This window comes from Platalea leucorodia (assembly GCF_965183815.1).
Source record: "Platalea leucorodia genome assembly, chromosome: 2".
Lineage (NCBI taxonomy): Eukaryota > Metazoa > Chordata > Aves > Pelecaniformes > Threskiornithidae > Platalea > Platalea leucorodia.
This window is the reverse complement of record NC_138824.1, coordinates 10602306-10627970: the sequence shown is the minus strand read 5'-3', so window position 1 is coordinate 10627970 and position 25665 is coordinate 10602306.

The window sequence follows — 25665 nt, the reverse complement described above, 5'->3', positions numbered from 1 at the left end:
TTCACTCCATTCTGCTTTGTCCACTTGCAGTACTTCTGCTGTTACACTCAACTAAATGCTCCTTCTGGAGCTGAATGCATGCTCCTCCATCAGGAGATGCAGGAGTGAAAATGTCTTTCTTAAAGATATGCTTCACACAAATTACAGCTGAGGCTTAAATGCACATCCAGGCACCACTCAACACTCAAGTTTCTGCACAGTCATATCTAACCCCACTGAATTCAGCCTTTTCTTAACTGATTTAATTAAAAAAGAGCAAAACAAACAAGCAAGCAAACCCAAACCTTCAGGCTTTTAAGATTTTTTAAGGATAAAATTGCTTGGGCGGTTTCTCCAGCAAGAATAGATCTCAAATAAAAACTAAATGATGGTTTTACTTTGATCTTGCGTTTTGTCTGAGGCATTCTGAATCAGCTTCACAAAGTGACTGAGACTTAAACGGAATTCTTCTAAACAGTCATCATAGCCTTTTAATTCCAGCACTAAGCTACTAAATGTGAAATGGTACAGAATCGTATAATTGCAACCAGACATTATAAGCAATAATTATCTGTAGTCTGTCACAATACTTCTGTTGTAATTTTATACCCCATTGTAGACATGCTGTCTACTTTACCTTCCACATACCTTCAGCTGTCTGTGGTAGTAAACTGCTCTGAAGCCTTTTTTTTTCCCCCTGTATTGACACAATTAGTTAGGTAAACTTGCTTCATACTTAGCCTGCCTGGATAGCTGAGTGAACAGAAATATTAATATTGGCATCATGTTTGCTGTGATTAATTCAGTCTTTCCTTCAGTATCAGTATTTGCCTTGGGTTTGCAGTTTTCTCTGGAATCCCACAAAGACGTCTGCCCTGTGCTAAGTGTGTGTATCAAGTCTTGTTGATTATTATTCAGTGTGACAGTGGGGTGACTGATAAAATAAATGAGGAGAATAAATAGCAGAATTAGTTTTTAATTTCTTTTTCCCTTGATTGCTCTCACTGTGTTTTTGAAGAGGCATAAAATTATGGTAGCTCCCCTGTATTAAAAAATGTTAGGAATTTGCACGGATTCACTTGTAGTCTGATCTCACAAGACCTATTACAAAGAGAGGAGGAAGGAAGGCAGGCAATTCAGAAGCAAAAGTAAAAAATGGCCTTTTTCTTGAGTATTTTGTTTCTAAGCATTCATGTCAAACACTCTTCTGGCAGCATGATGCTGGCAATGTTTATGACATGTAAGACTTTCATACTGATAAGTTCTGTTCATTAAATTCCATGTTTTGCCTGAGTAAATCCTACAATGTTCACAGTCTTATAGGCATGGCAGGAATTGTGGGTGTATTTATCACTTCATATAATTAGACACTCAGAGGTTTGCATTTACCTGCATTAGTAATATCTTCTCTCTAAAGATACACTGAATCACGCAGGGCCGGATCATGAAGTTTTCAATACTCGTCTTATATGACGAACATTTAACGAGTACTCCTGCTCTTCAGACTAGTCTATGAGCTGATCCACAGGTGAATACGTTGCTTTATCTAGTCCACAGGGCAGAGTGGTCGTGCATACTGTATCTGCTCATCAGATATTGCTCTCCCTTGAGCGTGCTGGTCTGACAGTTGATTCTAAGGAGTCAGTGTTGCTCTCGTGCAGTTCTTACACACTTAAATCCGTGCTGGCTTTATTTATTTTCTTATGTGAGTCATTGATAAGCATTTGAGTAATATATATCGTATTTTATGGTTAGTGTATCTGAAATTCAACACCTCCCTGCTAGGTTTTACACCTGTAATTTTATACCAGTTTCCTTTCCACAGAATTCAAATGTACCATTTTTCTTTAATCTTACACTGAAAAAGCACCAGCAGTTTTATTAAATATATTCTAATTTATTTGGAAGAAAAGTAAAATTGATAACTTTACAGATCTTTCTTGCTAAAATGTTCCATCTCTATTTGGTGAGCTTGTTTTGATAATGGATTTTTACATTAGCTGGCCCTTAGGAGTTATTTAAATAATCTATATAATGCAATCTTTTTTTTTTTTTTTTTTTTTTTTTAAGGCCATGTTAACACTTTCTAAAAACATAACTAAGAGCACCAATTTTTTTCCACATTAAATGGCCAGTAGATGGCTGAAATTTTGTCAGTTTTGGTCAAAACTGCCCTGGCCTTAAATTCCGTCTAATTACTTTATTCTGAAAGCCATGGGCCACGCCATTGCTAATCTCTCATGCTACCTAGTAGCCAGCATGTGCTTAGTTTACAATATTGATCCAACCGGCCATGCTAGCTTCTTCGGCACTGCTGCAGCCTGTGCAGTAATCCAGCTACAGAACAAACTTTCTCCATCATTTAGTCTTTCCTCATGCTTGTATATAATATCCATGTTCGTGACAGAGATGTGTTCACACTGAGAAAAGTAATTTTAAAATGTGGCTAAAAGCAAAAAAAAACTATTGCAAAAAAAATCTTTTACTCAGGGTTAGAAGCCAATTTGTAAATTTTATAGCTTACCTACATGTTCTTGTTTAAATAAACATAATAAGCCTAAATTCAGCTTGGCTGCAGTGTTTAGCAATAACATATCCCTTGAACTGTAATCCAAATACAGCTTGTATTTCCTGTGCAGAGATTTGCAATGAAAAAAACAGAATTCCAAACATTGATGTATAAATTAATTTATACTTGGAGCTGAACTTTGTCATAGTGAAATGGTTGATAGTTTTACAGCGACTTCTGTGGAAGCAGTATCACGCCCTAAAGTTTTTATTCAACTGTTTGCATCAACATTTGTGCATAGAATCCATGACTGCCATCTTCTATCCCAGATCTTTGAACTTTTAACCCTAAAATGTTCATTGATAGGATGTAAATTCCTGAAATAACAGGAGGCTCTGTTGACACAACAGTAGGGATGTGTTTGAGGGGATAAGGGTAACAGCATGCACTAAGTTTCATCACGACATGGAAAAGAGATGTGGTTGAAGTGTGTATCTACCTGGGAATTCAGCGGGGTGCACACAGACATTGAATAGCATAAGTTGTAGGTGCGGAGAAATACATATCTTTTTACATTTTTGAGAAGAATATTTGGATTTCTCCAGATTCTGATAAAAGACAACAGCATCACAAAATGGAGGATGCATGTCCCATATTTGATCCCATGATAGGTCTTGTTGCAGTAAGTTGCAATGGAGGATGTCTGATGACAGCAGGCTTTGCCTTTGAGTATGGTACCTCCCTTACCGCACATTGAACAGGAGATGTGGGGTGACGAAGCAGAAGAGCAGCTCTGTGAGAGGAGCCCTGGCAGCTAGGGATCGTGAGGACTCTGTAAATACCATCCTCAATGCATAAAGGCTTGAGAAATCTAAATATTTCTCTTTGGTGGTCTTTAATGGTCAGGAGATGTGAGAAGTGGGAACTGCAGGAGGTGCATATCTGCCCAGTGTGAAACTGCATCTTTTTCTGGCAGCAGTTAGGGGAAGATGGATCCTGTGTGACACACGTAGGCTAAGCAATAGATTTACTATGGAGGTATTCCAGTGCGTGTCTGTATGAATTTTCAAAAGAAAGTATATTTGGTCAAATTCCAGTAAGTTTGCTCATTTGTTGTAAAAATAGTAAAAATTGTCTTTTAAGGTCTAGGTTATGCATTCTCTCTTGTTCTTTTTAATCTTACAGTTAATACATATGCACCACTTAGATTTTAGAGACATGTTTGGTCTCATTTTTCTGGCAGTGAAAAATGCTTCTACAGTTAATAAGAAAAAATTGTTGATTTGCATCACTGACAAAGGAAAAGAAAGATTTTTTAACAGTGATTTGCAACCACCAGCTCTTCCAGGGCAATATTTAGATACTTACTAAAGAAAACATTTTACCAGTGACCTGGCATAAGCTTCTCCTAAAAAGGTAATGATGTGAAATTGTGATTTCTGGGACTGAGAGGCCAGCCCTGAATTCTACAGTAGTTGAATGCATGTGTTTACTATTACTGTGTCACATGTTTGGTTAATCATATCAGTTAATATTACATTGCAAAACCACTCCAGGTTCATTTTATTTGGATTTTGCTAGAGTTTATTTTTGCACATGGTCCATTATTAATGAGCCTCCAAGTACTTTGTCATGTAATTATTAATTTATGGTTATTTTTCCTGCCTGTTTCCATGTATGTTCAGCATGTATACACACATTCCAACATTTCACTGGAGCAATAAAGGAGATTATGTTGCAGATTATGTTAAGCATTATTCTGAATGCTATTTTAAAGACACATGCACAGAACTTCACCCCTAGTTGTCTCTATGACTTCCAGCTGCAGTCCTCATGACCAGCAAGCTTGTTTCTCTCCTCTAGTTGCAGCCTCCCAGATTGTCCTTATTTGCATTTCTTTTCCCTCGGACCACCTCTCTTGATCCTTCTGCATCTTAGTCAGATTTGTCATCCAGATTCTCCAACAAAGACACTGAGAATCAGCAGACACAGCTGCTTGAAAGTCAAGGGTCCATACCGGCCCGAAGGAACTACCCTTTACAGGACAATTCTGGCTTTCCTTTCATAAATAAGGTTTTGAGTGTGCTAATCCTATGCAATGTCCAGTACCAAATAAGAGCTGTGACAGGAGACAGAACATGCTCAGGGAGGATGGTGTCCTTCACTACTAACTCCTCCAGCCCTCTCAGAAGTTTGTGTGAATTCAGATTCATTAGAAGTTCTGAACTTCTGCATGCCTCCATGGGAATGTCAAAAGGCATGTTCTGGATAGAAATTTAATTTCTTGATGAGTTCCTAGCTCATTCGGAGCTGCTGTTTCACAGCGAAAGCAGATGCAGACTGTCATCTGTTATGGCAAGTTAGTACTGTCCAGGCCAGCAGTGGTTCAAGCAGTTGCTTGCAACTTGGCTCTCACAGGGTCTCCTGGGCCAGCCTGCTTTCCACAAGAAGTAGAAGCTGTCTCATCAGGGGCTCATCTGAGCTGTCACAGCCATCAGCAATATGGCATTCTCATGCAGGAGCAATGGTGTGGTGCTGTTCAACGTAGAAAGTGGCAGTTTGGCACACTCTTGCATAGCCACTCCATCTCAGACTTAAATATCTATTAAATGTCTCTGAATTCACAGAGCTGCATGATATCAGAGCCAGTCCCCAGCAAACTGCTTTCAGTACCATGACAGATGGAAAAAAAAGAAAAAATATGCAGTAATGTTTCTCAGCTTACAAAAAACCAAAAAAAATCTCCCATTCTGTGCAGAGAAACCTAAATCCATCACACAATTCAGTCGTCCCAATATCTGCTTTTGTCTGCCAATTCAGAACAATCATAGACCCAAAGACCACATCTACAGGGGTAATACTGAGGAAACATGGCCGCGTTTTCCATTGGCCTAAGGCGTGATACTGATTTATACCCACTGGCACTCTCATCCAGAGTGCCTTAGCTTTTATGTGCTAACCTGCTCGGGAGGATGAGCAGAACGCTGAACTGTCTGAGTCTGTCAATATCTCTTTTGCAGTTGCTGTACAAGGTTACAGTAAATTGGACTATAAGATCTTTCTGAAACCAGAGTTTTCATTTCATTTTAAACTTTCTCCTATATCTAATGCACTTCCTCCTCTTTCCAAAACAATGAACAATAGATCCCCATATAACATCTTAAGTTTTTGAAATGAGGGATAACAGCACATCCATTAGGAGAAAATCTCTAAGCCATCCTAAAGTTTATCCTTATTTTAATGGTCAACATTCTCAAATAATTTTCCCCTGACTGGATATTTAATAGGAGGGATATATTTCATTTTATTTATATAGGGTTATGGCCTGCGCCACATTAAAGAGTGTGTGCTAAAATGTGCAGCCAGGGAGTTGCCTGCAACAAGGTATTATGGGCAGAGATGGAGAATCTGTTTCAGTCTTTAGAGGACCAAGCACAGGTTGTAACGGTTGTTGAGGGAGATGGTATAGCTCACAGCTTGGAAAAACAATTGCATTATCAGGAAAGAAAGAAGGTCTAAGAAGTTCTCTAACTGTATTAGAGAAAGGTAAGAAATCTGGGTAATGATTTGGATTTGTGGAGAGAGATGAATTTGCTGTTTTACTAGTGTAGATAAAAGCTATTAGCTAAAATAGAGAATGATAGGAGAAGACTGTAAACTTTTTTCTCTGCATTAAAAATGGAATGATGCCGAGACACGTGAAAGGAAATGTTTCTAAGAGGTGTGAGAAGGAAAGACAGGAGTCTGAAATGGAGACTACTTACAGGGTTATCAGCAGAGAGATGAAAATTAAAACTAGATGAGAGAGTAAGGTTACTCAGGGATTGGGGTTAGATCACCCCAGCCAACTCATCACAAATTTCTGCTGGCTTCTGCTTCACTCTTTCCTGATCCATGTAAAAAGCTCTTCAAACTGCAGGTTATCTCTTCTCACAGTGAGGGAATAAAAAGTTGGCCTGAAAAGATTCAGGTCATACAAGATCCTGCTCTTGGAAGAATCATCAACATTTATGCTCTTCAGATGTTGTATTCTCTTTGAGATTCATATGCGTGCATATGTAACCGTGAATATTACATGGCTTTCCAAAATACAAGTGAATTTTGTGATATTTAAGTGTAGCACAGGGTGACTGTTGTCTTGATACTAGCTATGGAAGAAAAAGATCTAAAAATAGAATTTTTTTAATAACTCATATATCCATTTTAATGAAAATATTCTGGTTTAATATGATGGGTACCCAGCAATGGTATGATTATTCTGTCGAGTTGAACTGAACAGCATTAGTGGCTTCAGAGTACTTGTCTTGGCAGCTGTGGCAAAACCTAAAGTCAGCAGTACTCTAGCTGACTGTTTTTACTAGAAGACCCTGTGAGAGGAACACCCAGCAGACTGAGAAGAGATCCTAGATTAAAAGAGGAATGTTAATTTCTTTAAAAACAAGAGTATGAAAATATGTATTTGGGAAGAACCTAATGCTCTTGTGTACCCTTCTCATAGTTTGCATAATCCAGCTGCTTTCCCTTATGAGACCTTGATTTCCACAGTTCCCCATCATCATACACTCTCCTTGCTTAAGTATTGATGTGAAGTAAAGTTAGGAAAGCGAGCCGGACAACGACTTTCCCAGCTGAGCAATTCAACAACTAGATAAGAGGATCAGGTACCTGTTGTGTCTAGCTTGATGGATCCCCAACTCTTTCATTGCTGACTGCAGGAAGGACTCTAACAAGACAGATACTTACTTAGAAACCCCATATGACAGTGGCTGGGGTTTTCTCCTTCATGATGAGGTTGATATTTCTAAAATCTTCCAGACTGACAGGTCTTAGAATATACTTGTCTCATTTCTGAGACCAGTGGTTTCACCAGCATTTTAAAATTACTTGAAAACAGCCCAGAAGATTGGGTATGCTCTGATCACACATAGCTTATTTAACTGTCGAAGGGACTTAGAACCAAAGATTTATGATTTTGCGGTTCCAGATGGCCTGAAGTGCCTAGGTGGTCAGTTCATGAAACATAGCAAACTTTTAGGGGTGTCTAAGGATTTGACTTTATGGGCCTACAAAATGTTTTCACTTCTGAGGTGCCTCAGCAGTATAGTTGGAGCTTTCCTTAATTTTCTCCTGAATGTGTCTAAATTTTGCCTGAGGCTCCTACATGCTTCTTACAATCTGTTCCATAAGCTTCAGATATGCAAGAGATTTTAGAAGGATCATCTATTTCCAATAAATAAGTAAATAAATAAATAAATAAATAGAATAATTCAGAACGGTCCATGTAATATATTACAATAATCGTTTCTGTTTTCTGTGTTCAACAGCCAGCTTAACTATTTGCATGGGGCAAAAACCTTAACAATGAAATTACCTCAGGCTTGATTTCACAAACCAGCATTGCAGAACAGCTACGGATTTCAGTGCCTCGACCACTAAATCTGCTTATGAGAAACAGCCAAGGAGTAAATGATATTTGCATACTTAACTGTGATAAGAACTGATCCCAGAACCCAAGTTAATACAAGCCGAAGCTCTGGCATGGTATTAAGGCTGTGGTGTTTCCTCATGGAGGACAACAGCTCTTTGTGACTGGAAAAGTCATTTGGTTCCTTCCATAAAAAGACAGTTGCCAGGGGTACATTCCAGCTGCTGTAGTAATATTTTGCTACAAAAATTTTTGTAGTAATATTATTTAAATATATACCACTGATAATTTCAATGCGAGACAATTTTTTTAATTTCTTATCCTCTGCTACTGGATAATGTTGTAAGAGCCTTTATGAGGAGTTCTGCATTCCTCTACAGAGACACAGACATGCCACTGGTTTATTTATTAACTCCTGCAATAAGGGCTAATTTGGTGACCACAGCAAAAAAATCCCTCAAAGATCGTTGGACCAGATCTATAATTTCTCAATCCAGTAGAAGAACATGTAAAACACTCTGGGAAGCTTCGGGATTAAACCGATCATAGAAATGAAAGATTCCCATTATTAATCTTAAGAAAATTATTTTATTTATACCAAAGTATTACACTGGAGTGTAAGTAGTTGTCCATTATCTGCTGAATGCTAGTAAAGTGTGTTCTGCCAGAAACTAATGCTTTTTTTATCAACACTTTCTACTTAGTAACTGACCTTTAGTTCCTGTAGGAATAATTAGGATCACTGACGAGGGTTATTCATGCTTTCAGACTCCTGTGAATAACATGATGATGTGATTTCCTGACTAGATGTAACCCAGGAGCATTTTTTCATGCACTGAAGAATAGCTGATAGTGAGTAAACGTAATTTTATAAGTTTGCTTTTATTTCCTACAAGGCTCAACCCACCCTCTGTGTTATAGCAGTTACTTAACTCTCCTGTAGACCTTTACATATCCAGGTTATAGGGGAGTCAGTCATTCACGCTGAATGGTGGGTACAATTATAATACAGGCAGTTTATCTGTCCCTTCTTTTCAGAAGTTTTTAAGGAAACATCTTTCTGCGTGCCCAGGTCAAGTGATTCTCTGTTGGAATTCCCTGCGTGACTGTTCCCTGACCATAAAACACCAGGCAGAGAGGACAGATCTTTTATACTAGATTGCGTTGTCTGTACAAGGCAGTAACTTTGGGCAATTATACACTCCCAGAGGAGACGAGTAACCGTTTCTTTTAGTATTATTATACATTAAATGAGCTGTTAATTTTCCACCCTATTTAAAATTCATATGTTTTATAGCAATAATATTTTACATCTCACCTCTGCATTAAAACCTACCTTGGTAGCTGTTCCAAAGTTAATATTAAGAAACCGTTTCAAACTCTTTGCATTGTTAAATAATCCTTGTATTTTTTCTGTAGTTTTCTTCACATGTCCCTTTCCTCTGGACTCCTTCCAGACTGAAACACCCCAAACCTCTCTGTAATATAGAGAGGGCTAATTTTGCACAGGAAGGTCTGGATTGGTTTAGTGGAACCAGTCTGAGACATGTATATATATCTGTGCCAGCATAGATGTCTGTGTGGACATATTATTATCCTGACACCTTTGTTCCAGCAATCCTTCAATACAAAACTAGTCTTGTGTGCGTACATGTATATATATCTCTCCCATCATACATCTGAAACAAACTTTATTAAACTTCTAGAGCCACTGGAACTCTGCCACCTCATGGGTATAAGGCAATTATCCTTTAACAATGTAGTTATGAGAGCAAATGTTTTTGACAGAACTTGAGAAATAATTTCTTAATTTGATGTGTTTACTAATTTCTGCTGACTGAAAAATTCACTCATCTCTTTTTCCTCTGGCTATAAACAAAAAATAGATACCTGTCATAACAAACTCAACTACAAATAAACTTCTTGGAAATGTCTCTAGCAAAATCTGAGCTATTTTTTTCTGCAGATTTGGGTTATTTAACATCAGCATTGACAGTAGCAGAAGTAATTTTCAGAGCTCTGGGAGCAACTGGAGCAGATCACCCACACATCTCTTTCTTAAAGGTTGTCCAGCTCCCCTCTGCAGTGGTTGTAAAATGCTGTACTCACTGATCTCTTGGGTTTCTTTCTTTAACCAACATCACAATGGTTTCAGCTGGATTAAACTTTCAATGATCCTTTGTTGCCCAGAACCTCATTGCATCCAAGCGCTAGAAAACACCGCATTGCCTGGCTGTTACAGTGCAGAGAATGAGATGCAGGTCATCTGCTGCAAACAGAGGATGCAGCATCCCAAACCATTTTGCTCCCCTCCTGGAAGTCTCAGTTGGCAAACACAGGTAATTAAGTGGGTGGGGACCCCCTGCCATAGTCCCTGGGAGTGAGAGATGAAAGAAGCCATTGCCACCTTTGAGTGCCTGGCCTATACCTTTGCCATTGCAGCATGGGGATCTTGCCAATTCCTGGGTCAGGGCACATGCATCATCCACTTTCTGACTTCCTACGAGGTTGAAACGCAGACCTATCTTAACCATCATCTCACTCCCATGTTTCTGCAGAAAAAGTGTAGATTTGTGAGCCAGAGATGAGTTACAGTGTGTCAAACACATAAGTTTAGACACAGTCGAGGCAGGGACATCATTTGAATCATCCTATGCATTACACAGAGGTGTGCCATACACAATGAACCAAAAATGCATGAAGTAAAACATGGTCACAGACTTAATCAGCAGAGTCACTTGATGTAAGAGAAAATCATTAAGCAATGGTGTCTTCAGAGGCATTACATTTGTTTTCGGCGATGAACTTAGAAGACTATGTGTAGTGTAAGCACTGTTTAAACTTCTTTCTCTGCTTGCTTATCCATGTGATTCAATGTGCTGATAATGCCCACTTCTACTCCAAATTGCCTCTTCAAAATTGAGCCCAGAAAATCTAAGAGTGAACAACAGTGTAATCAGGCAAGCTGCTCCTATAATATTTGGCAGCATTGTCACAAAAGAGAACAATGTATGAAGGGGAATACATCTAGAAGGACAGTGTATCGTATGGAAGCAGAATGAAATTATTCAGCTCAAAATTAATGAGTTGCCAGCTACAGCCGTTCCTTCGTCACCAAGCTGTGCTTCTTTACTGACAGCAAATAGCAAGGCCTTGGGTTTATGTCATGTCTTAAAGAGCTGCCATGTGTCTTTAATGACCATAAATGGCAGAACCTTGGTTTTATGTCTCAGGTCTGACGTCCACATGATTAATGTGCTTCACAAATAGTACTTTGGCCACAGAAGCCATCTAGAAATAGGAGAATAACTGGACAAAAAAGTTCTGAAGAGCACGGATGAAAGAATGGATCTGACTAAAATTTGGGAGCAGATACTGCATCTTCCTGTGAGTGTCTGGATTTCTTTCATGTGTTTGAACGCTAGTGTAAAACAAATCAGGAATAATAATAAAGGTGTTTACCGACTTGTAGATATAGAGGTCCGTGGGAGTAAATTGCTTCAGACTGGCTTATAAATTTCTGTGCTTTGTTCCAAGTAAATTAAAAAACATGCCTTTGAGCATGTTTGTTAGTTTGTATACCTCTTGTTGTGTAATGTTCACTCATCGATCTGTCAAATCAAACAAAAGTGGATTATGACTCGGCCAGATGGCTTGCAAAGATTATCTTTGAATATTAGGTGTCAAGAAGAAAAAAATGGGAATCAATTTGTCGAATGCTTAACGTAGCTCATGTTCAAAATTACTGAATTAAGTCCTAGTCACTTGTCTCAACTGACTTAATTAACGGTGCTTTCTGAACTGAATCTAGAAAATGTCTCCTTTTTAGCCGCTCATCTTCAGGTGTCAACATGTACAGAAATAATTGTTGTTACTGTCAGAACTGACAAGAAATACCAACCACAATCCTGGATTAACTTCTTTTTGGATGTCTCAAAAACTGCTCTCACTAGCAGTGATCCAGTCTCTTTCTTATTTTCACAGGTTTCGTTCTTGTTTTTTTGTTTTGTTGGGTTTTCTTTATTATTGATTTTGTTCTTTATTTATAGGTATTGTTATTTGCCTTTCTCTCTAAAATAGAGAATAGGTTGCATAGCATACACAAATTCTTCTTTGAGCCTTGCAGAGTGGGAGGAGAGGAACTGTGGCATTTGCTTGGTAAAACTCAGATGGCCAATGCATTGCTCTGAGAGGCTGCAAGCAGAACAAAGGAGTGGAAATAAAATCTGTGCTTTGCTCAAGCAAACATTAATGCCATCATTCTTTACTGTCTGAATTTACAGTGAACTCCTCACTTTTGGTCTCATACATTACTTTTACTGCTTCGGGACAAGGGCAGGCATGCTTCTGAATCCTGACATCCCGTAGATGAGCCTTAATGAAAACCCACATCAGGTGGTGCGACCTGCATGAAACATGGTTCCTTGAAAGGTTGAACTACACCAAAAGAATCACTGAATGTGATCAGAGACAGCAAATCGTATTTCCTTTGTTAATCTTGCTCTTAAAACAAGTTATGCTTAAATATGGTTCAGCAACGTGTGGCCAATGAATCTTCACCTCTTGTTGGGACGAGACCCAGTATGCAGCCCCCTTCCATTCCCTCTGCAGCTGGGGCTTGGAAACTGGAAACCCATATGTGGGAGCAGGTAGAGAAGGGTAGTGCAATCCCTGGGATGGAGACAGCACGGCAGAACATACCTTCCCACAAGTTAGATGCTGCCTCAATGACCAACTTAATTGTAGCATTAAAAAAAGACTTTTTTAGATATTCTAATGATAACCTCAAGCTATCACCTCAGTCTAATGAGGTGAAAACTGTATCCTTGAATCCATATACTGCAAGGCCAGAGACTCTTTTTTTTTTTTTTTACAGCAAATCACATCTGAGCATGATTGCCAAGTTGTTTCTTTTTAGCTTGGATAGAATGACAGATCCACAACTTGTTGAGTTTAGTGGAAGTTTTTCCATAGATTTCAATGGGCTTTGGATTAAGAATGCAATATTTGCTGAGCCGTACAACATAACGTTCTGATATTTTAGAAGGAAATATTCACGTTTAAATGGTAGCGAAAATCCAGAGTAAATTGTTATGTTTCTCAGCCTCTTTTTGATGCCCTGACTGTTAAAGCAGAATATATATGTGTATATAAATGGCTGCTGGAATTTGTCCGCAGGACAAAATACTTTTTGCTCCTGAGAGAAATCCAGGTGCAGCTCAGACAAGGGACTAAGTACCTTTATTGCCTGAGATGGCAAAGGAACTAGGAGAACATTTCATTCAGTCCAGGTGTAGCAATTTGGGGGTTTTGCCCTTCATGTCCTCACCTCTGCTGATGGAAATTGGGCTCATGGTCACTGAAAGCAAAGGGCTAGAGTTTCATCTGGTGATACTTTAATAGCTCTCAGATGAGGTACCTTAGATGAGCATCAAGCCTGGTGGAGCAACTGCTGTAAACTTCAGTGACTGAAAGGAGAGTCAGAGCTGTTCATGATGGTTACTACAAGTTTGCTGGCAGATATTCATTACACACATATTACATAAACACATATAAAATCAGAGTATGCACGATTTATATATATATATCACACTTTAAATTAAACACGTACAAATCATAGGTCAAGCTCATAAGAGGCAACACCGAAGTCAGTGGAACAAAACCGGGATATATAGACTTTGGAAACTTACTTCTGCTTTATCCTACTTGGATGTTGCTTGGAACAGAATTTGCTTCAGTGAGAATAGTTAGGTGAGTAATGACTGCCTTCCTAAGGAAAAGATTTGAGAGTAGACTGAATCAGTAACAGAGCAATCTCTCGCTTTCCGAGTACATAACCAGATAATGAACGAAGCAAGTATGATTTCTCATGCACTGCATTTTTGTTTTTCATTTGGACGAACAAGCACACATACTTAAAGAACTCTTTGCCAACAGCAATAAAACACTTTGTGCCAGACTGCTATTGCTTATATAATAATATTACGTTGTGACTTGAGCTCTATTTCTTGTATTCGATACTTTTTGTTTGTGCATTGTTAGGTTTGGCTGGCTACAGTACTAGTATACCCAGGGCTGGCAGATTCTTTCACTCATTTTACAGTGTAAACATTAATTTTTACAAAGAAGTGGTGCTTTTTTTGGCCCAGTGAATTTAAACTCTCAGCTATGCCTTACATATAATGGTTAGAGGAGAGAAAAATGGGAGGAGACTGCTACTACTAAGATTTTTTTGTATCTACAGTTACTGTATGAAATGAATGAGGCTAATTAGAGGCCGACATTCTGATGGTTTTTGTAAGTATAATCCAGACACTTTTATGAGAAGAAAAACAATACTGAATAAGCAAACTTTTTCTTTTTTTCCTTTTTATTTTTTCATTCAGTTTTGAGTGGAAAGGGGTTTCAGCTGGCAGAAATCAACACAGTTTTATTAATCTCAGTGGAATTTCTCTGGCTAACAGGGTTTACAGCTGAGAATCTTATCCAGAATTTAAATTTCTCTTGTCTTTTTTTTTTTTTTTCCATGAGAAAGGGAAGCAGATTTACCCCTTCTGAAGAAAATAATAAAGCCACAAGAACAACAAATCCTCAGCAGTTTTTTCCCGAATCATCTACATTGCAGGTGTGTTGTCTTATCTCTATTTCACCTCAAATGTGCCTAAAAACCCTAAGCATTACATCTTGGAGAGCTCTTTGCACCTCTGGAGCACAGAGGTTAGCACTTCTTATAATTTGAGGTACATCTGAGACGTAAAATTGGTCTCACATATTTCAGTGGGTTCCACCTCCTTGCAGAGCGCCTATCTTGAAATATAAAAAGGTCTGCATTTCCTGCTGTAATTTGTTATTCTTTAGAAAGTTTCTTCACTAATAGGTTGTACCATCTGTTGGGCAATTTGCCTAGGTGCCATCTTGCCAGCAGCACTCCTGTATTTAGTCATGTTGCAATGTGTACTAATAGAATAGATAGGCACCTGTCTCCCTTCTCCCTGTGTTTGATGGGATGGAGGGAAAGAGCATTTGGGTGTTTTTCTTCTTTCTTTTCTTTTTAATAATTTCAGTCTCTCTCTTTTGCTTCCTCTGTGTAAAACATACAGAAGGTTCTGAGCCTAAGCATCTAAGCAGATCTTTTAAAAAGTGTTTGTTTTTTTTTTTCTTTTTAAACTTTTCTTTTTTAGGAGGAGGAGAGGGAAGGGGGCGATAACTGGATTTCTAAATTTGTTTTCTTTCACTTAAAACCATGTCAGTATACTCAGGCAAGTTTCTGATTCAATGTTATTCATTTTAGGGCTTTTTTCAAAAAGTTAGTCTTTCCTTTGTATCCAACCAGTTCTACCTAAAACCACAAGGATCAAACTGGCCTCACAGAGAATAAAATAACATGAGAGGTTTCCCACTGTAACTTCAGTCAGAGGCTCAGCTACTGGCATTACATGTACCAGCTGGGACATAGCAAAGATGCTCTCAGATTCATTGATGCCCTGGACTCTTGCAGGTCATGGGACTATCTGTCTCTCCATATTTGCCATGCCACATGGGTACGTGTCGTCTTCTGGATCTGTGATGCTGATAGTATCCTCTGGAGGATAATCCACTAACTACCTTTAAATTGGCAATAATCTGCTATGAAATACAAGGTACCTCTGGATGGTAACATTCACCATACCTACAGTGGAATATGCCACAGTGAGAGTCCTGTGGCCTTGCTGAGGAGCTGAAGTCTGTGATATCCACTTGCCCTTACTCATAGCTGGGAAAAGGACACTATATAGCAACAGCGGGAGAAACCTTGTTGGAAATTCATTCCCTTTTGTCTTTCTGGATAGTTTTTATCACACTGTGCTCCTTTCATCTGGGACAAGATAGTGCTTAGGGACATGGTTAAGTGGTGGACTTGGCAGCACTAGGTTAACGGTTGGACTTGATGACCTTAAAGGTCTTTTCCAACCTAAACAATTCTATGATTCTATGACAAGCAAAATAAAAATCATTTAAACACCCCATAAGAAATAAATCTTGGAGTTAGCAGAGTGAAATAAAAGTCAGCAGAACTCTAAGGTTATTATGAGGAGGAGCTGGAAAGACAGAAATCATCTAATTAGAAGTAAGTGAGGCAGATACAAGACAGAGGAACACATGTTTATTCTAATCCACTCAGGACAGTTGTCCTCCCTCTTCCTTCAGCCAAAATGCTACTTTAAGTGGCAGTGCAAGCTGTAGGTTTTATAAACAGTACTTCTCCCAACTTCGAGTATCAAGATGGGTCAGGAGGAAAGTGCAGTACTTGCAGCTGACCTTTCAGAGCACTGTGTGGAAAAAGATTGACAGTTCTTGTTTGGCTTAAATCTTCAAGGGCTATGAGATAGCATCACACAAAGTCATTTCTCATTCAGTCCCTAAAGGCACATTAAATGTTTCATATTCTTTCAAAAGTCACTGAAGTTACAAAACTCATTACATTCTATTTTAATTATATCTACTTTTTTCCTTTTCTTCACTAGGTAGCAATTATTGGTGAATATATATATTCAAGAGAATCTGCATTTTCTTTCTAGCCTGAAATCTAATATGCAATTGCATTAAAATTAGTCTGTTACCAAGAGAATATTCCAATAAAAGCTGGTGATAATGAAATAATTCTGTTTGGATTTCATAATTCCATATTAAATACATTAAGGGTTCTTCCATAATCTCTTTCTTCCTTTGATTTTTTTTTTCCTTTTTTTGGTGCTGTTCACCAGCACAACCCATGAAGGTAAAATCTTTTCAGTGTCTTCAGGGTGTGAAGTACATTGCTGCATACTGGTCTCCCGAAAATGGATTGTACTTTTAAACATAGCTTTGCTGACACTTGTGACTGACCAATAAACTCCTAAAATGGGAGAAGGCTCAGAGGAGATGGGTAAGGGCGATGTGCCCATGAAGCTCAGGGAATAATGCAGAGTGTGACTGACCAAAGCTGTTGTAAAGAATCTGAATTTTGTCTCAACACAAAAAGGGGACCAGAGGGTGGCCTTTGTTTTAGATAACCAGCTATCAACAGCTGAGTGGATCAACTGATGGTGTAAATATTTCTCCCTGAGTTCATTAGAGGAGAGTGGATATCTCCCTGAGTTAGCCAGCCCAGCATGGGAAGAGTGAATATGTGGCTCAGCCCAACATAGAGTATAAAAACTAAAAAACTAACAAAAGAATTTCAAAGAGAGCAATGGGCTTGAGCTGGCTTCAACCCATGTATTCCTTCCTGGCAATTGGGAATGTCCAGTGTCATGATGGGGAGCATATTATAGAGACCAGTAATGGGAATCACATTGGTATTGTGATTGAACTGTATATTGCAATTGCTATGTATTTTGCTAAGTGTAGCTTACATCTGTATTGTGTTATGCAATATATTTTTTATCACTGTTAAATCAGAAATCCTGTCTTTAAATTAGTAAATTTGATCTTATAGTTTACCTGTCCATGTGTAGAAAATTTAAAAGAACTTAATCAGAGGGTATTGGACCCTGTCAATGCTGTACAGAAATTCTGGGATCAATCTGAGACTGTCAAAGTGCAATTATTTTTGAAATGAGACAGCAATAATGGCAGAAAACTAAGCCAGAAAGTAGATTCTTGGAAAATTTAGATCAACAGAATAAAATTGCCCATGGCAGAATTTGGTTGGAACACAGTGATAAACTAAATAATTTCCTAGAAAGGATGACTATTTTTACAAAGTTCAGGGCTGTTCTGAAATTTTTCTTTAGGATTCCCTGAACTGTCAGAGATGCCTAAACATTACCAGGATTGGATCAAGGCAAAGAGGAATATCTCTAGAACTGTGAATCACTTCCTTTACTTATTTGGGTTTGGTGGGGTTTGGTTACTTTGTTTGTTTGTTTGTTTCTTTGGTTTTTAAGTTCCCTTTCAAAGACTTTAGTCCCTCATTTCTTTGCTTTTTTTCTATAGTATTCTTAGAGGACAGGATCTTGAAACTCACTTGTCCAGCCCTTGCTGACATGAGTTATCATGGCAAGCCAAACACCACCAGCTTGTCCTGTAATGGGACAGTGTAGCCTGGGCCATTGGCCAAAACACTGAAGCTATCCTCCAGTCGCTGCTGTGGTCTACGATAGCTCTTGCCTATTGTAAGCACCTGGACAAGGTTGCGGAGCCTGCAGACAGCCTGCATTTTGGATGGCTGGTCACCACATGTAAAGAACATGTAAGCTGCAGTGAAACACCACATCCTGATGTTTCATTTCTTAATTTAAACAGTTTATAAATAAAAACTGTACAGTTTTTAATCTCAAACTTTTTGTGCTTTAATAAGAAAGAATGACACAGCCTTGCATTTCTCTCTGTCCTTAGATGCCAAAGGTTCATTACCACTCATTGGGACCATGTCTTGTAATAGTATAATTGAAATAAAAGACTGTATTCACAGTAAGAACAGCCCAGGTAAAATTGAAAAAAAAAAAAAACCAACAACATAATGCCCAATAGAGAAAGAGAATGTAACCCCAAACCTTGTGAGCCAGTACCTTTCATGGCAAAAGTTGAAATAAGAAAGGTGCAAAGCCTTCTTCCCTTTCATGTACATCTTCCTGATCGTTCTCTTTTCTTGCAAACTGCCCAGTCATGGCAGATATGTGTTGCTTCATCTGTGCCTGTGGTGTGACTGCTCACTGGATTGGATGTGTGTATGTCTTAAGACCCCATGGAAACCACAAATTCCCACTGTTTTATTACCATTATCTCCCTTGAAATTCAAGCTTATGAGGAGCAGCTCTGAGGACAGGGCTAGAAAGTAGAACTTATTGGAAAGAGAAACTGATTGAAGCATTTTTCTATCAATGTATTCAGTTTCATCAGAGTGAAAATGCTTCATAACATAGTGTTGATTTCAGAGGAATATTGTTTTTGGAAAAAGTTTAAAAAATTCCCAGAGTGTCAAAATATCCCCTTTCATTTTCAGCAAAATCTGCTGTCTTTTTGTTTAGCAATCCCTTTCAGTTTTCATTTTTGACTTCTATATTTAACTATATATCCTTATATATTAGTATATTAGATAAATAATATGCTATATTATATATTTGTAAACACATTGTACATATTTTATGATGTAGTTTAAAAAGGTGAAAAAATTGAAATGTTTTGATTTGGACAAAACATTTCCAGTGATGCAAAATATAATGCCAGAAATATCAGAATTGTCTTTGCAGATTTTTTGAAGTCTTTCACAAAAGTGGAATTTCCATGCTCTGTGTTTGTCCTTTTACTGAAACACCTCAAGAGCTCAATCAAAATTATTCAGAGTAGCTTGAGTAGTTGAATGGAAATAAATTGCATTTAAAAACCCATTAGTATTATATTGGTATTTTAGGTCTCTATTATACCTGGTATACATGATACATCAGAAAATTCTCAAAGACCATTAAGATTCTTAAGTGAAGGGAATGTCCTAAAAATGGAACATGGTACAATGCTCTTTTATTAAGCCTTTTTGTTGTGTTTCATTTCTTTGCGTGCTTCGCAGCAGTGAAGAACATCTGGGTCCACTTGTTCCCCTGTATTATATTTTGACTATAAGTTCCCTGAGACAGAGTCTGTGCTTCAATCTGGTTTTGCACACAGAGTCTGGGATGACAGGTCCTGGTTCGTGACTCAGGGCATATCTATACCAGCACAGGCTCAACTAGCATTACCTTGGGCTGATAAATCTGGTGGAGTGGTATAGGGCTCCTGAACCTAGTCACTCAGGTGTGGAAGCTTGATAGCCCTGCGCTTAGTCTGCAGTGTAGATATACTTGGTGTGTTCACACTCACATAAATGGAATCATATGTCAAAAGATGTATGGTCCCATCTCTAACATGGTCATAGAAAGAAGAGACAATGAAATAACTGCCTTTCTGAATGTCTGCATCTTTCTTTTCCTCGTTCAGAGGAACGCAAGTACCTTGCTGAGCTTGCTGGACGCCATCTTTGGAGCTCATTGGAGCATGCTTGGAGCTGCCATCCTTGACTCTTTTCATGGAGAGGCAGGGCAACTGAGTGCCTGGGTCAAGGTCTGGCCCTGGTCTTACCTGACATGGTAAATCATTGTCGGAGCCATGGGAACCCCAAACACTGACTTCTGGTTTCTTTCCCTGACCATAAAAATATTTTACCATGCAAGGTCTTTAATACAAAAAAAGGTAGTGATAACTTTGACACTGTTCTTACTCTGTGTAACCCAGAGTTATGTTTGTAACTCCATAGATACTTTGATGTAGTGCTACAGATACTGTCAGCTTTAATTATGTCTAAAAGTGTAAGGTGACATATTAAATGGCGAGCTCCATTTGTAATGAGGCTTAAAAAAATAGATATTATGTCTTTAGATATATTACTTATTCTTTTTTGAGTTTTCACTTACAAAAAAAGAAAAACCATGGAATTTTCAAATCAGATATAATTGGTTTTTGCTTTAGAAAAGTAGTCTGAATTACTCCATAATTGCACTGATGAAAAAAAAAAAAAAGAGTTAAGAGTGTGGAAACTGTAATGAAAGTACAACCTCAAAAGGATTGGAAGTTAATACCTCTGAATCGAAAGACAGTCTTTTAACCTGTAGCCCCCACAGTCTTGTCTTTACCTTACAGCCATTAACCCTGAGAAGTAGTGTTAATAATAATAATTAGCCTATGGTTTTATTCTAATGCATCTATGTCTAAATTCTTTTTAATGCATGGCAGAGGTGCAACTGTAAATAAACCCTGCAGCTTCCTCACCAGAGACTGTGAGCCCCTCCACGGGTAGTGATTAGTAGGTGCATTCATTGCAAAGCTCCCTTCTCTCTAAATTACACAGCCACATACTGACCGAAATGCCACCCCTGCAGCAATGAAGTATGACCTCTAACTTGTGAAACCTCATCTTTATCACTCAGTCCCCGGTATCTCCTGGCACTGGAATAATGGTGCCTTTTCACAGGGAACAGAAATCCTCCTGCTTTGAGGAGCAGGAGGAAAAAAGGTACAAGAAAACCTTTTTCTCATGCTCCCTTGCTCTCAGAGAACAGGTGTCAGGAGTGAGTCTGGGGAAGGGGTTTTGTGAAGTAAGAAAGACACAGGGGAACAGGCTTGTAAAGCCCACAGAGTGACTATATGTGGTTGCTTGTTAATTTATCGTCCCTATTCTTCTCTAGTCCTTCTCTATGAATGTACAGTTTCAATGGTACTGCTTCTGGATAAAGTGAAGGCCTGTTATATCCCCGTGAGCTACTGAGCACATTTTGGATGCTGGATAATCAATGCCTTTGGTGGGAAAACACGGAAGAGCTTTGCTGAGATAGAGCCTTTCATCCAGGATCCTGTTGTCCTTCTGGTATTATGATGACTGTCCCTTTTTCTTGTCCTAGAACACAGTCCCAGAGGCTGCTCCTTTTAAACTCTGCAGATACAATGGAAATTTTTTCTGTACTCTCCAGTAACGTTGATCTCTTCATGTGCTTTCTGAGTAATCAGGTCCTTCCAATATTTCTCCAGCATTCACTGGGTATCAATCTGCTGGGTCTGATCCCAGATCATAACCATGGCTATAGTGCACAGGGGAAAACCTGTCTGAGCAGCTGCAGCATTTGAAGGGTGGACCAGAATCATAAACACAGTTGGAAATACATTATTTTGGCCACTGGAGGGCTCACAATTTGTTCATCAGCTCAATAGAGAGACATGGAGAATGAGGGGGGAAAACTGAGCAAAGTGCTCAGTTCCCGGGAGCTGTTACTTCTGCACATGGACTCCAAGGTCTCTATGAAAATGTTTTATGAAATCAGACTTTACCTTCCATGTTATATTCCTGCACCCTTCACATGAGGAAGTCAGGAGGGAGACAGGGGTCATCCTGAGGTTATGTGCAGTTTTAAGAAACCTGTGTAGGAAATTATCTGCTGATAAGTGAATCCTTCTGTGCCCTGTTTTCTTACGGCTATATTGCTTCTGGCTCAGGAGCTTGATCTAGTTTCTGCATTGCACTGTGTAAACATGCTTTGAGCAGGTAAAGAGTTTCTCAAGTGTCCTTAATCACTTTGACAATAAAGTTATTGATAAATTGATTTATTCTCTGCAGTTATCTGGGGAATTGCCTGGGGAAAGTGCCTGTGCTCTCTTGGTGCAGTTCTTGCAGGGAAGGATTATAATTTGTTATTTTTTGGCTGGGGCCACTAGTCAGTGCCCATGCTTTGGCTCTAGTCCTTCACTTTGGGCCCCTTACTCCATCACTCACCAGCATAAGAAAGAGTTTTATGATTGTCTGTCATGCCATCTTGGTTTTGCTTTGGTGTTTTGCATTGCATTCCTGGAGCAATCAAAGCTTGAGTTTGGCTCAGTCACAATTTTATGGACTCAAAGCCGAAATTCCAGAGGAGTATCCGACAGCTTGTGTAGTGGAGGACATCCAACTAGATGCTTAAAATTACCATGAGCAACTACAAACCCACCACAAAAATAGGAGGACGGAGAAAGCCTACTGTCACTGGAGTAATACATTTCTTTACCAGTCAGTCTTCCTTCCTCTTTTTTGAGATGTTCAGCTGCCAAAGGCAGTGATACAGTCTCCTAGTAAGATTATTTTAAGGCTAATTGCTGCCATAAATTGTAGCTTATGATTCTAGTCCTCTTGAATTCAACCCACATTTTTCCCCTGACGTCAAGAAAAACAAACTTTGATTGCAATGGTTACCATATCAACTTCCTCTTAATTTGAGTTGCACTCCCCAAATATTTTTTCTCCTTTTATGATAATGTAGATATAGATGTTCATCTGTTCGTGTAAGAAGCTATTAAAATACCTCCATATTCATCTCTGTCTATCAGTCAATGACAAGCATAGATGCATTAATACTGAGAGAGCTACCGTGGAATTCAATTAACTTATTAATAAGACATCAGGATGTTTTAGAGCCTGTTAGTGCTGTGCTTTGGGATATGATCCACACTCCGATAAATCTTCTGGGGTGTGCAGGCAGTGAGCGGAATGCATCTCCTTGTCAGTGACTTTGTGACCATGGATAGAGAAATGCCTCTCAATTCATTACAAGCGGCTGTTGACGTAGTTCTTGTGTTGTCAAGATTTCCAGGGCAATCAGAGCTCACATCCCTTCACATAAATGAGATGACACAGTACTCATGTTGTCTACCCTCAAGCATTTAATGTAAGTTCTTTGAATTGTCCTTTGGAGACACCTACCCCTCTCCAGTGTTTTATGAGAGTACTGAGTTATCTGTAATAGACTTAAAATTCAAATTGGCTGAGCTCTGCCTCAGCTACAGCCTGTGGTGTCACTGGCCCTACCTGGACATGTCCAAGCCAGTCAAACCGGATCAGTCCCATTCTCTAGCATGGAAAGCAAGTGGCAAGACACAGCTTGTAGCCAGACAGCTGAACTCCCTCGTCTCCCCAGGGGCAAGCTGGCCTCATCCATGGAGCCTACTGGAGGGAGTTTCTTGCCTTGGCGATGTCCTGAGCCATGCCTGGGCATTGGCTGGAGGACTGCAAGGCTGATAAAACTGTTTCAGGAGCATGCTAATAATGAGAAAATGGGCTGCCATGAGACAGGATTTGAGGTTTTCCCTGGCCTTGTTTCATTTATTGCTGCAGATGTAGCTCCTGAAAGCAGTCTGCATGTCAGTCCTTAGCGCCATTCCTCAACATAGCATGTGCCAGTTATGTTTACCTTCTTAACAGAAATGTTGTGAACTGCTTTAAATGTGGAGATATACCCAGTTCAGAGATTGGGAGTCTGGATCATGAATTCAAACTCTAAAGGAAAGAAACATCACCTTTGAAAAGAATACAAAGAGCTCTGTATCCTTACTCTAAACCAGCAGGGAAAGGTATGCACACCCAAATTAAGTTAAACAGAAAAAAGCTTTTCCTTCAGGTATACCCTGTTACGTACCTTAAAATATTCATTGAAATATATTCCTGCAGACAGAATGCTATCATAATTCTAATTAAATTTGAATTCCTTATGGGACACTAACTTCTACGTCAGAAGGAAGTTGTTTCTCTTTAAAAAAAAATAATATTTATCTAACTTCCTCTTCTGAGGGAAGCGCTGAATGCAAGTTTCATCATAAGATTTACTCACAAAAGGAGAAGTTCTCAGGAGTTAAGTCAGCACTGCTTTGCATCATACAAGGAACCTGCCCAGGTTATTGTTGTACAAGGACATAAATCATTTACAGTTTCCACAAACATAACTTGATTTTGACCACTGGCCTTTCAGGTTAAAGAAGCAAAGTCCCAGGGGCGAACATGAGAAGCAAATTGAAGGGAAAATGTAGTGAAAATAATAGAAAATCTTCCTGGGTGGATCAGGTGCTATTTAGTCATTCTCAAATGATTCCCTCTTTTTTTTTGAAATTGGTATTTCTTGAAGAGGGACTAAATTAGTACAGAATAACATTTCTAAGCATTTGAAAAGAGAAACACCCAACTCATGCTTCTTACCAAAACAGGGAATTTGTGTCTGTGTGTCCAGAGTTTCCAAGCACTTGTTCTATGGTTACAGCCCTTAAGTTCTGTCTAAGTTACTTACAATTGCCTATGAAAATAGAGAAGCAGCTCCTCAATTTTACAGAACTAGCAATTCTGGATCTTGGAATATTTCTAATGGCTTAAGCTTATAATATAACTTCAGATGAACTGCCCCCAAAAGACAAACAAATCATACTCAATAACAAGTTAGCTGTTTAGGTTATTTCTGTTATCTGATCAGAACAGTAAGGTTTTTTAGTAAGTTCATTAGCTACACAGTAGGGGACTGGCAACTTTCTATACCTTTCTATAATTGGAAAATGATGAACTACAGTGTAATACATTGCAAGCAGAAAACGGACATCCTGATAATGTGAATAGGGTAGGAGGGTTTTTTTTGTATTCTCTAATGTAATGATTGCCAGCCTCTGTAGACACAAAAATAAGCAGCTCTCCCGAGTTAAATCAGTCTTTCCTGTCTTTTAGGCATCAGTTTTAATTTATAAACCTTTGCCTCACTGCAGATGAGGTTTGAGGACTTTGCTGGAGACCCAAACTTATACTTAGAAGATCATTACACTACAAATGCATCAACCCTCCCTCATCCTTACTCAAACCAAAACAAAGGTAGATTTAATTCAATTTTACAGCAGGACACAATGTTGCCTAGGATAGTACTTGCTTAGGATGGAAGCTGAATCAGTCTCACTGCCTTTATTAAGAGAGACTCTGTGACTAATATGGAGGCTGGGGAAAGCAGGGAATCAGCAGAGTTTTTTTGTTAGCTGCTCTTTTATGCTGTTTGGAAAACAGGCTGTAAGATACGCAGAAGAAGCCAGACACTTAGTTTGTTTTAGCTGGTTAAATCAGCATTGCTGAAATAGCCAATCCACCTCAGGGTGCTGTGCATGTGTGTGTATTTGGGGAATCTTCTTGTCTTTTTGCTTGAAATATCACGCAGCACATATTGAACGCACATTCCTCCAGGCGTGAACTGTGAATCCATACCCTATACCCTGGGAAAAGGAGTCTCACTCAGGATGCCCTGAGCAGCTTAACACCATCCTGCTTCACTGCTCGTCTCTTTTTTCCCAGCCTCTCTGCTAGCCAGAATTGGCTGTTTGAGACCCTCTCCACAATGTTCTTATTTCACTCAGTCCCTAACAATCTTTCTGCAACATATGAGGCAAGGTGAGGTATTAAGCTTGTACTGTTACCTACTGAGGATTATCCCTCCTC